At 41.5% G+C, this 11,863-nt stretch overlaps 1 long non-coding RNA gene and 1 pseudogene across 1 annotated transcript; both read left to right on the top strand.

Moving 5' to 3' along the window:
- Positions 1–2,163: 2,163 nt before the first annotated feature.
- The window catches only part of LOC112071647 (N-acylneuraminate cytidylyltransferase-like), a 16,786-nt pseudogene continuing 7,086 nt past the window's right edge, over positions 2,164–11,863 (top strand).
- On the top strand, positions 9,374–10,098 carry LOC139024581 (uncharacterized). Its single transcript, XR_011475915.1, has 3 exons — positions 9,374–9,406; positions 9,848–9,879; positions 9,945–10,098. It is a non-coding gene; the product is annotated as an uncharacterized lncRNA (long non-coding RNA).

The following is an 11,863-nucleotide window of genomic DNA, read 5'->3' as shown; positions in this document are numbered from 1 at the left end:
CGATTCCGCGACGTTGTTATGATTACCTTTAAAACACAATAAAACACATTCAAATGACTTGAATAGCCTATGGTAAAAGTGTACAAATTGTATTCGCATCAGTAGCCAAAGTGACTGAAATGCATCAAAAGTCTTGGAAAGTTCAGGAAAACATCAGGGAGCGTATCAGGTAGGTTATAGGTCTAATGTGTGTGTAGAGAAGATCTGCATTGCTTTAAATTGCGAGACTAATGATCATGAGCACTCACATCAACTAGCTAACATTTCCAAGCCTAATTATAACCACATATCCAAACGGAGATCGGTGAAATCTGACATTGATTGATTTATCAAGATGAGTTCCCATTCTTGTCTCAAAGCAGCGAAATGACTGTTCCAATCAAACGGTGCTGAATTATCAGTTGATCACATGTCTTGACATTTATTATAACCAGTGGTGTAGTGGTATTTTGTTAGGAGAGCCCTATTAAACCTCATTTCTGAATGAAAGTTTGTACGACATGAAGCCTATTGGTTAATTAAAATACACATACAATGCATCATCCAAATTGCATGATTGCCTATGCCTACACATACTGTAAGTGGCGAAAGGAACATTTATATATTTTCAATCCTAAACAGCAAATTAGCCTACCTATATAAATATAGGCCATCATCAGTATCAATCTTGAATGATAATTCTTCACATTTTACAGGTGAAACGCCCTGCTGCATGCAGTCAACCATAATCCCAATCAGTTTCATGGGAATGCATTTAGAGTTTCTTGAATGATGTAAGGATGGCTAACCGGCCTAACTAATTGAATTTTAGAGCAGATGAGTTAAACACAACCACAGCATGAGAAGAAAAAAAACATTTCAGCACAATCATCCTACATTGTCATAAGAAATGACATGGTATTTTTTTTATAACAGTAGCCTGACATTATCATGCTATTATATTCGGTGTTTTATGTAAAATACTAATTAATCATTAAGTGATCTTAGCGAGACATAGCACCGCCCAGCACCCCTGATTATAACGATTGGATGACTTTGGAAGCTTCACCTAATCAAAGCTCTATGAACTAAGTGGTACAATTTCTTTTACGCCATTGCAGCAGCAGAGCAAAATATTTGGGACTGACCCAAATCATTCTGGGCTAAAGCCCAGAGAGCCAGGTCCTGGTGATGTCCATGGTTCACAGAATTGTCAATTGAAAGAATATTAGCCAATTTATTCATCACTACATTTAGCTAACATTATAATAGTTAATCGATTCGGCAGTCTCGTCCAGATCATCATGGCATTTGTAGTTTTTTATGATAGCCACATTACCAGCTATCATTAGCATTTCTGGGAGGTAAATACAGCGGAATATATTGATCAATGTCACCTTGTCCTATCGAGATTCACACGGTTATCAATGTCATACCAGGGTAAGCCTACATGAAACACAGCCCTTATTTTAAGTGTTTCTAAAATCCGGCTATGGGAAAGATGAATGGGGGAAAACGATTGGAACCGTTTCCTTGTTTTACCGCTAGGTTTTATGGGTATTATACTCATACTGTGTACTCTATTGATACCCTAATCACTCTCTGGGAGTTTAGTCAGCAACACGTGACAGTGGAGTGCCCTCAGAGAGTGTTTGAGGGGTGAGGCATGGTTTGGGATCCACGACACATCAACAAGGCAACATGGTGCATCGTCCAGAAACAACATCTCTTTTCCATAAAATATATGTTCGAATTTCGAACCAGTTTCATTGGGAAGGCAGATTAAGCGTTGTTTTTATTTTATTAAAAAGCAATGATTTTTGCAATGTGAAAAAACATAATCCGACTCATTCCCCCACGTGCTTTATCTAGCCTAGGCTACGTCACTCTGGTTTGAGCGAATTTTGTCGCGTTCACATACTAATCGGAACAAGGAAACTCTGACATTCCGATCTGCTATCTGGTTGTAGTTATAAACCTGTCACTTTCAACCGTTTTGCAAGTCGAACATTTCAGAGTTTTCTAGTTCCGACGAACACATGAACACGGCATTTGAACCTGGCTCACGCCGGGAGACAGCCCGGTTCCAAAATGAATGCAATCACGTTTTACCCAAAATAAACTCCTCCGACTGGGAAACCCGGGTCAGATGATCGAATCCCCTCATTGAAGCCGATCGTTTTCTTGACATTGTCAGTTAAACCGTTGCCAGAGTAAATTCAGTAAATAGTTCAACTGAAATTGTTACTATGGCAACAAAAGGAAGCGTTATTGAAATTACCTCAGAGTAAAGCTAGCAGGTCTACGCCTCTCTTTTTTTACTGTGTACATGTAACATTTGTAGGATTTCCTTCACACAGTGTAAGCGCTAGTAGGTCATGTAAACTAAGTACGTAGCTAGCTAGTTACAGTGAGTTAGAACGCAAGAAGTGCTAGATCCTGTCAGAAGACTGCTATCACATCGCTACCGCTATTAGCTACATTGAGACTACCGCCACGTCTTGACAAGACTATTGTCTGCCCACCGGCTACTGATCCTTTCAATGGCTGCTGCAAAAAAACGTACTCTATCGGGCATCGAAGATGTGGGAGACAGAAAAGCAAAGGTTATTAAAGACAGCGGTGAGAAGAGACACATCGCAGCCCTGATCCTGGCGAGGGAGGCAGTAAGGGATCCCCTGAAGAATATCAAAGTTCTCTCGCGTGTCCCGCTCATTGGATGGGTTCTGAGAGCTGCAGTGGACTCCAAACAGTTTGACAGGTAACGTTAATTCAGTTACCGTACATTTGGTCAAATGTATTTCTAATCTAGCTACGGTATATGGACTTGCTCCGACGCCTTTGTTAATAGTAACGTTAGTTAGCTGCACCAAATGCATGTTATTATTGTTATTAGTGATAGTCAATGCTGCCTATGATGCATCTGGTCATAACCATTCACCACTGTTTGGAGGTTGGAAATATGTTGCGAGTGGATGACGTGCGCAGGTAGCCTTGTAAAGGAGCCATTTGATTATGATTGTTTGACAATCGATGAAAACACCATGACTGGTTGTGTTTATGCCACAATAAAAGGTAATACATTTTAAAAGTCAAATGACAAATCTTTATGACTAGGCCCACAGAGATGCTATTGAATTAATAGGGATTCTAAATAGAATATTATGATTAGGACCCACGGCCGGTGTGCCAGAAATCTCCCCCCGTCAGAATCCCCCACCCTTCTAATTTCCTTAATTTTGTGGCTAGATCAAATACTTTCTATGGTCACATCAGAGTCAATACTTTATTTGAACAAACTTCACGTCAGGATAGACAACCGAAATTAATAATGAATGTATGTGTGTTATATTAAACATAGAGGGAGGAAAATGTTGGCAAGCAATAAACATTCAGAAAAACTATGGCTGAATTATTATCCTTACACTTTAAAAAATACTAGTCGAATAAGACATGGGAGAGATGACGAATTTGACAAAGAGATTTATTTATAGACTAATACAAAAAAACTGCAGACAAAAATGCTTTCTGCTACTAAGATCAGTGAAATGTCGGCTAAACTTGTAAGTCGCTCTGGATAAGAGCTCTGCTAAATGACTTAGTAAATGTAAATGTAAACGACAACGGAGTTAAGAGTAGAAATCTCAAGTAAGTCGCAGCAGTGAAGAACGCGCAGGGGGGAGAATTCTGTCTGGGGGAGATTTTCCGCACAACACCGGCACACCTAGAGCGGTAATTTGACAAGGGCGGCATTTCCCGAGCTAAACTGACAAGACGCATATCCAACAAAACATAACACCTCACATTATTCTGCCCCAAAACAATGATACTGGCTATTTTATCCCTATTAATTGAGCTTTTCACTTTCTGAAAAGAGTATATGTTTAAACTCAGGCAGCTTTTAGGGAAGCAATTCTGTTGTTGAGTTAAGCACAAGGATAGAGCTAGCAGCTAAAGCTACATGGTTCTACTTCGTCGAGCCTCTGTCTGGGTGAAAGGTCTCCTTTGAAACTGCCATGCTTAGATTCATAAGGATGTCTAATATTTAATGATTTGCAAACAGTAACCGTTTCGTTGCAAACAAGACACTCTGGTTGATATAGGAGAAATATGGTAAGAATACCTATTCCTATGTCCATTCTTCCCTGAAACTTCTATTGCATTTTCACCTTTCTTTTGAAACTTTTCAGTGACATTTTGTTTGATTGCAAGCTGTTTTACCCTAATCAACGCACAAAGGAAAATAACAAAATAATTTAATGGAGGCATTGTGATTTTATCAGTGTAATCAGATTGAAAATATTAGGATATGTTATTGACATTATATGCCTAGTAAGCAGATGGTGTTAAAATTTGTTTAATTGTAGTTTAATCATGAATGGGACCTCTATTATGTTTCTTCTACTGACTATTAGCTGAGAAAAAACTGTCCTAAGGCCAAACCTATTGCCAACCCCTGCATTACACTATTCTGATTTAGGGGGAAAGGAGGGGGTGGCAATTTTTTTGTCTTGCCTAGGGCAGCAGAACGTCCAGAGCCGTCCTGTTAGGCCCATACATTGTTTTAGTACTCACATGTTCACACATAGGAGGTTCCAAACTGGGAAGAAATCACATCTACTTTAACTCCTGGTCATAACTATACATTATTAACTGTTTGTTGTATAAATATGTATACCCATGTCAGATTCTTATTGAGAGAGTTTGTCTGAAAGTTAGTGTACAGTCTCTGAATGAACCCCCTGGTTTGGGCTTGGCCACACAAGACTGGATTGCACTAATTGTAGTCACATGTTATAAAGCCTGATAAATCTACTTCCCCTTCTTTTTCCCAGTGTGTGGGTATCAACTGACCATGATGACATTGAGAAGGTAGCCAAGGCATGGGGAGCTCAGGTTCACCGCAGGAGCCCAGAGGTGTCCAAGACTCCTCCAGCTCCTCGACACCATCCAGGAATTCGTCCGATTAAACCCAGGTAGGGGGTGAATGTCAAGTTTATTTCCTTGATTCCTATGTGCGCTGTGAGAAGGAGACAAGGAGGGAGGAGGCGTGAGGAGGATTCTCTGTGGCAACAATGTCAATGTTGGTTATATTCTATTGTGACAGAACCACACCTCTGTGACGCTTCACTATCTTTGTAATGACTGTTTGGCAGCGCTTTGTTATAATGTCAGCTGTTAATGTATATATGCAGAACTTGTTTAGCCACTAGCTTGGCTAAGGCTCTGGAACCGTTTTTCAAGTATCTCAGAGTAGGAATGCTGATCTAGGATCAGGTCCCCCCGTCCAGTAGTCTTATTCATTGTGATCTATGAGGCCAACAGGGATTAGCCCAATAAAGTGGGACCCACTCCATAGCTTCAATTGACAACAGTGGCAGCATATACAAGATTATTCATATCTCATACTGTTTCTCATACTCTTCTGGTATCTCATAGTCTGCTGTGTGTTGTCCTCCTCCAGAGGTGGATGTGATCTGTCACATCCAGGCCACGTCTCCCTGCCTGCACCCCTTCCACCTGAAGGAGGCCCTGGAGATGATCACCAAGCAGGGCTTCACGTCCGTCTTCTCCGTGGTCCGACGACACCACTTCCGCTGGCAGGAGGTGAAGAAAGGAGGTACGGGACAGACGTGTGTTATGTTTAGGACCTTACACTTATTATCAGTTAACTGGAGAGGTTCCAACTTAATGTACAGGTCTGTCAGGAGTCAGTCCCTTCACTTGTCCTTTATACCGCTGCACAAGTTTCCTAAGCATGACTAAGCAGACACAGATACAAGGAATGAGTATCAGGGTGGGAGAGTGAGGGAGGCTATTATCTTGTATCTAGTTCCTCTTCTGCTTGACTCACACCCTGTGAACAAACCATAAGCACATCGCAACTTAATAACACAAAACAACAATTCTCATTGTCTGACAGTTTACAGAACATGCCAACCTTGAGAAAGAACACAGTGTGTACAGCTTATAACATTTTCCACTACACTGTGCCTGAGGAAAAACTGTCCCTCACTTTATCAGTAGGGTCAGGAGTTTGTCCTGACCATGTGACCAGAGCCAGGAAAAACTCTAGTGCCCTAGATATTTAGTGTTTGAAAACAGCTACACATCATATCTTGATGTAAGATGCTAATTAATGCTCAATGATAAAGGTGTTTATAAGAGCGTCTGCTAAATGACTAACTAATGCTCAATGATAAATGTGTTTATAAGAGCGTCTGCTAAATGACTAACTAATGCTCAATGATAAAGGTGTTTATAAGAGCATCTGCTAAATGACTAACATGTACAGTTGAAGTCGGAAGTTTACATACACTTAGGTTGGAGTCATTAAAACCTGTTTTTCATCCACTCCACAAATTTCTTGTTAACAAACTATAGTTTTGATAAGTCGGTTAGGACATCTACTTTGTGCATGACACAAGTAATTTTTCCAACAATTGTTTACAGACAGATTATTTCACTTATAATTCACACTATCACAATTCCAGTGGGTCAGAAGTTTATATACACTAACTTGACTGTGCCTTTAAACAGCTTGGAAAACAGAAAATGATGTCATGGCTTTAGAAGCTTCTGATAGGCTAATTTACATCATTTGAGTCAATTGGAGGTGTACCTGTGGATGTATTTCAAAGACTACCTTCAAACTCAGTGCCTCTTTGCTTGACATCATGGGAAAATCTAAAGAAATCAGCCATGACCTCAGAAAATAAATTGTAGACCTCCACAAGTCTCGTTCATCCTTGGGAGCAATTTCCAAATGCCTGAAGGTACCACGTTCATCTGTGCAAACAATAGTACGCAAGTATAAACACCATGGGACCACGCAGCCGTCATACTGCTCAGGATGGAGACGCGTTCTGTCTCCTAGAGATTAATGTACTATGGTGCAAAAAGTACAAATCAATCCCAAAACAACAGCAAAGGACCTTGTGAAGATGCTGGAGGAAACAGGTACAAAAGTATCTATTTTCACAGTTAAACGAGTCCTATATTGACATAACCTGAAAGGCCGCTCAGCAAGGAAGAGGCCACTGCTCCAAAACCGCCATAAAAAAGCCAGACTATGGTTTGCAACTGCACATGGGGACAAAGCTCGTATTTTTTGGAGAAATGTCCTCTGGTCTGATGAAACAAAAATAGAACTGTTTGGCCATAATGACCATCGTTATGTTTGGAGGAAAAAGGGGGAGGCTTGCAAGCCAAAGAACACCATCCCAACCGTGAAGCACGGGGGTGGCAGCATCATGTTGTGGGGGTGCTTTTCTGCAGGAGGGACTGGTGCACTTCACAAAATAGATGGCATCATGAGGTAGGAAAATTATGTGGATATATTTATATATTGAAGCAACATCTCAAGACATCAGTCAGGAAGTTAAAGCTTGGTCGTAAATGGGTCTTCCAAATGGACAATGACCCCAAGCATACTTCCAAAGTTGTGGCAAAATGGCTTAAGGACAACAAAGTTAAGGTATTGGAGTGGCCATCACAAAGCCTTGATCTCAATCCCATAGAAAATTTGTGGGCAGAACTGAAAAAGCTTGTGCGAGCAAGGAGGCCTACAAACCTGACTCAGTTACACCAGCTCTGTCGGGAGGAATGGGCCAAAATTCACCCAACTTATTGTGGGAAGCTTCTGGAAGGCTACCCGAAACGTTTGACCAAAGTTAAACAATTTAAAGGCAATGCTGCCAGATACTAATTGAGTTTATGTAAACTTCTGACCCACTGGGAATGTGATGAAAGAAATTAAAGCTGAAATAAATAATTATCTCTACTATTATTCTGACATTTCACATTCCTAAAATAAAGTGGTGATCCTAACTGACTTAAGACAGGGAATTTTTACTTGGATTAAATATCAGGAATTGTGAAAAACTGTATTTAAATGTATTTGGCTAAGGTGTATGTAAACTTCCGACTTCAACTGTAAATATAGTACCTTTCACAAGCACATTACATGGAAGTAACTCCATCCACCACTAATCACTGTGTATCACAATAGAGAGATGAGGGGTGTTTAGACAAATGAGTTTTTCTCCTGACCAGGAAGTAGTCTGGTTTCTAGTTATAACCTATAACATTGACTATGTGTTCTCTCTCCTGTTCAGGTAGTGTAGCCACCCAGTCTCTGAACTTAGACCCGTCTAACAGGCCCCGGAGACAGGACTGGGATGGAGAGCTGTGTGAGAATGGATCTTTCTACATTTATACCAGAGCGACGATAGAGAGAGGCCTGCAGGTAACTGGCACTATACCCCATCAGGGCCCATAGTCACAAAGCGTCTCAGGATAGGAGTGCTGGTCTAGGATCAGTATTCCCTTTTCAATCATTATGAATACGTCTATATGGACAGGGAGGACCTGATCCTAGATCAGCAGCCCTACTCTGAGATGCTTTATGAATACAGGCCCTGATGTGTATGTCTGTTGCTGGTGGTGAACCCTATTCCCCTCAGGGGATCAATAACGTTTATTCATTCAGTGGACGTGAGCCTGACTAGAAACAACCTACACACTGAGAGATGGACTGATCTGTGATACTACTAGATATTATATGTCCAACTGGTGTTTTGGAATGCTAATAGATAATGCCTTTGTGTTTGTGTCTTTCTCAGGGGGGGAAGTGGGCTTACTATGAATGCTGCACGAGAGTAACAGTGTGGATATTGATGTGGATAATCGAGCGGCCCGTGGCGAACAGAGAGTAGCTTGAGGGTAGTCTGAAATCTCTGACTAGAGTTTCATAGTTCAACAACTCCCCTGTTCAAGTCATCACTCCGACCACCTCCTGTCTCTTCTCTCTGTCTCTCTCTCTCTCTGTCTCCTCTCTCTCTCTCTCTCTATCATCTGTCCCTCTCTTGTCTCTCGGAAAGTGTTTATATTGAATGCCTTTAAAATATCATTCTGATTTTGTGGTAAAGCACACAATAACAATGCTGTAACACAGAGGGTTGGTTCTCCAAAATGTATTCCGCTGTTGTGTTGTTCCTGTTTGGTACTTTGGCCTGGTACAATGCCTGGAGGTGTAATTTTCCCTGTGTGTCGTTGTTCCTGTTTCAGGTTGATTGGTTACTTTGGTTGGAACAAGCCTGACGTGTTTTCCCTGTGTGTGGTTGTTCCCTGTTTCAGGTTTGTTACTTTGCCTGACAAGCCGAGTAGCTATTTCCCTGTGGTGTTGTTCTCTCCAGGATTTGGTTACTTTGGCCTGGACAAGCGCTGAGGTGTATTTCCCTGTGTGTGTTGTTCCTGTCCAGGTTTGGTTACTTTGGCTGGACAGTTAGCTGAGGTGTAATTCCCTGTGGCGGGTTGTTCTTGTTAGGTTTTGGTTACTTTGGTCTGGACAAGCCTGAGGTGTATTTCCGCTGTGTGTGTTGTACCTCTCCAGGGTTTGGTTACTTTGGTCTGGACAAGCTGAGGTGTAATTCCTGTGTGTGTTGGTGTCCTCTCCAGGTTTGGTTACCTTTTGGCCTGGACAAGCCTGATGTGTACTGTTCCCTGTGTTGTTGTGTCCCGTCAGTTTGGTTACTTTGGTGCTGGAACAAGCCTGAGGTGTATTTCCCTGTGTGTGTTGTTCTCTCAGGTTTGGGTTTACGTATGGCTGACAGAGCCTGAGTGTATTTCCCTGGTGTGTTGTTCTGTTCGAGTGTTTGGGTTATTTGGCCTGGACAAGCTGAGGTGTCTTCCCTGTGTGTGTTGTCCTGTCAGGGTTGTTTACTTTGTCTGGAAAGCCTGAGGTGTATTTTCCCTGTGTGTGTTGTTCCGTGGTCCAGGTTTGGTACTTTTGTCTGGCCAAGCCTGAGGTGTATTTCTTGTTGCGTTGTTCCTGTCCAGGTTGGTTACTTTGCCTGGACAAGCTGAGGTGTATTCCCTGTGTGTGTTGTTCCTCTCCAGGTTTGGTTACTTTGGCCCCTGGACAAGCCTGAGGTGTATTTCCCTGTGTGTGTTGTCCTCTCCAGGTTTGGTTACTTTGTTCTGGACAAGCCTGAGGTGTATTTTTTCCCTGTGTGGTGTTGTCCTCTCCAGGTTTGGTTACTTTGGTCTGGACAAGCCTGAGATGTATTTCCCTGTGTGTGTTGTTCCATCTCCAAGGTTGGTTAATTTGGTCTGGACAAGCCTAGGTGTATTTCCCTGTGTGTGTTGTTCCTCTCCAGGTTTTTGGTTTACTTTGGTCTGGACAAGCTGAGGTGTATTTCCCTGTGTGCGTTGTTCCTCTCCAGGTTTGGTTCCTTTGGGTCTGACAAGCCTGAGGTGATTTCCTGTGTGCGTTTGTTTCCTCTCCAGGTTTGGTTTACTTTGGTCTGGACAAAGCCTGAGGTGTATTTCCCTGTGTGTGTTTGTTCTCTCCGGTTTGGTTACTGGTCTGGACAATCCTGAGGTGTATTTCCTGTGTGTGTTGTTCCTCTTCCAGGTTGGTTACTTTGGTCTGGACAAGCTGAGGTGGTGCGTCTGCTACTGTGTAACGTCTCCGGCTGTCTGACTGACGGCCGCGTCCTCATCTCTGTCTCTGGAGAGGAGATGATCTCAGCAACACCCAGAGATACTATGGGTATCCGCATGCTGCAGAAGAGAGGGGGTGGAGGGTACAGATATGTACATACAGAACATATAGTACACACACACACTGCAGAGAGAGGGAGTAGAGAAATACAAAGATAAGGTGAGATACTGGGTGATTCATTCATTGTGTTTTAAAAGATCAAACAGTGGGACAGACAGGTGTTACTTTTATAATTTTTACAACGACCTGCTACCACAATTATGTATTGTCTATTGTCTATGTTGTATTGTCCCTATGTTGGTAATGTCTATGTTGTATGTCTATGTTTAATGTCTATGTTGTAATGTCTATGTTGTCTGTCTATGTTGTAATGTCTATGTTGTATTGTCTATGTTGTAATGTCTATGTTGTATTAGTCTAATGTTGTAATGTCTATGTTTTAATGTCATGTTGTATTGCTATGTGTATGTTATGTTGTATTGTCCTATGTTGTAATGTCCTTATGTTTGTCATGTCTTTGTTAATGTCTATGTTGTATTGTCCTATGTTGTATTGTCTATGTTGTAATGTCTAATGTTGTAATGTCTTAGTTGTAATGTCTATGTTGTAATGTTATGTTGTAAATGGTCTATGTTGTAATATGAATTTCCAGGTGGACAAAACGGAGAGCAGTCAATTTGTAAAGTCCAAAATCCAAAGTCAAATCAAAAATCTGGTTTTCAAGTTGCAACAGGGAAGACAGACACCTCCAGTCCATAAGCAGAAGAAAATGTATCTGGAGACCAGGACCCTTTATATCCTAATCAGACAGCACCAAAATGTTTCTGTAAAACACCAGCCTCTGGAGACCGACCCTTTAATATCTAATCAGACAGCACTCAAATGTCTGTCACACCAAGCCTCTTGGAGAAGAACCCTTTATATCCTAATAGACAGCACCAATGTTTTCTGTAACACCCACCCAGAGGCTGTAGGAAGACAAACAAAAAGGCAGTGACTTGTCCAGCTGCTACAGAATCAACCGAAGTTCACACAATGTCAGTACACTACAACAGTGGAATAATGCATGTCTCAAGACCTGGTACCTCCAGTCTGGTGTCAATCACTATCAACAGATAAGAGAAATAATCATAGCCATTCACTATCGCAAGGTCTAGTGACATCAACCTGCACCTTGAATGTCACAAACAGAACACGGGAATGATTTGGTATTACAGACCTCTAAAGACTGTATGTTAAACACTTGTGTTATCACTCTGAACTGAATATGAAACTGATGTTTTCTCATTAACCCTCAGTCTGTAAATACATAGAACAGAGCTTCCATACAACAACAGAGTTCCATACAACAAGCTTCCATACAAAACAGAGCTTCCA

The sequence above is a fragment of the Salvelinus sp. IW2-2015 genome, unplaced genomic scaffold, assembly GCF_002910315.2.
Source record: "Salvelinus sp. IW2-2015 unplaced genomic scaffold, ASM291031v2 Un_scaffold1672, whole genome shotgun sequence".
Classification (NCBI taxonomy): Eukaryota; Metazoa; Chordata; class Actinopteri; order Salmoniformes; family Salmonidae; genus Salvelinus; species Salvelinus sp. IW2-2015.
Note: the sequence above shows the minus strand (reverse complement) of the source record. Positions and strands in the feature narration are given on the sequence as shown.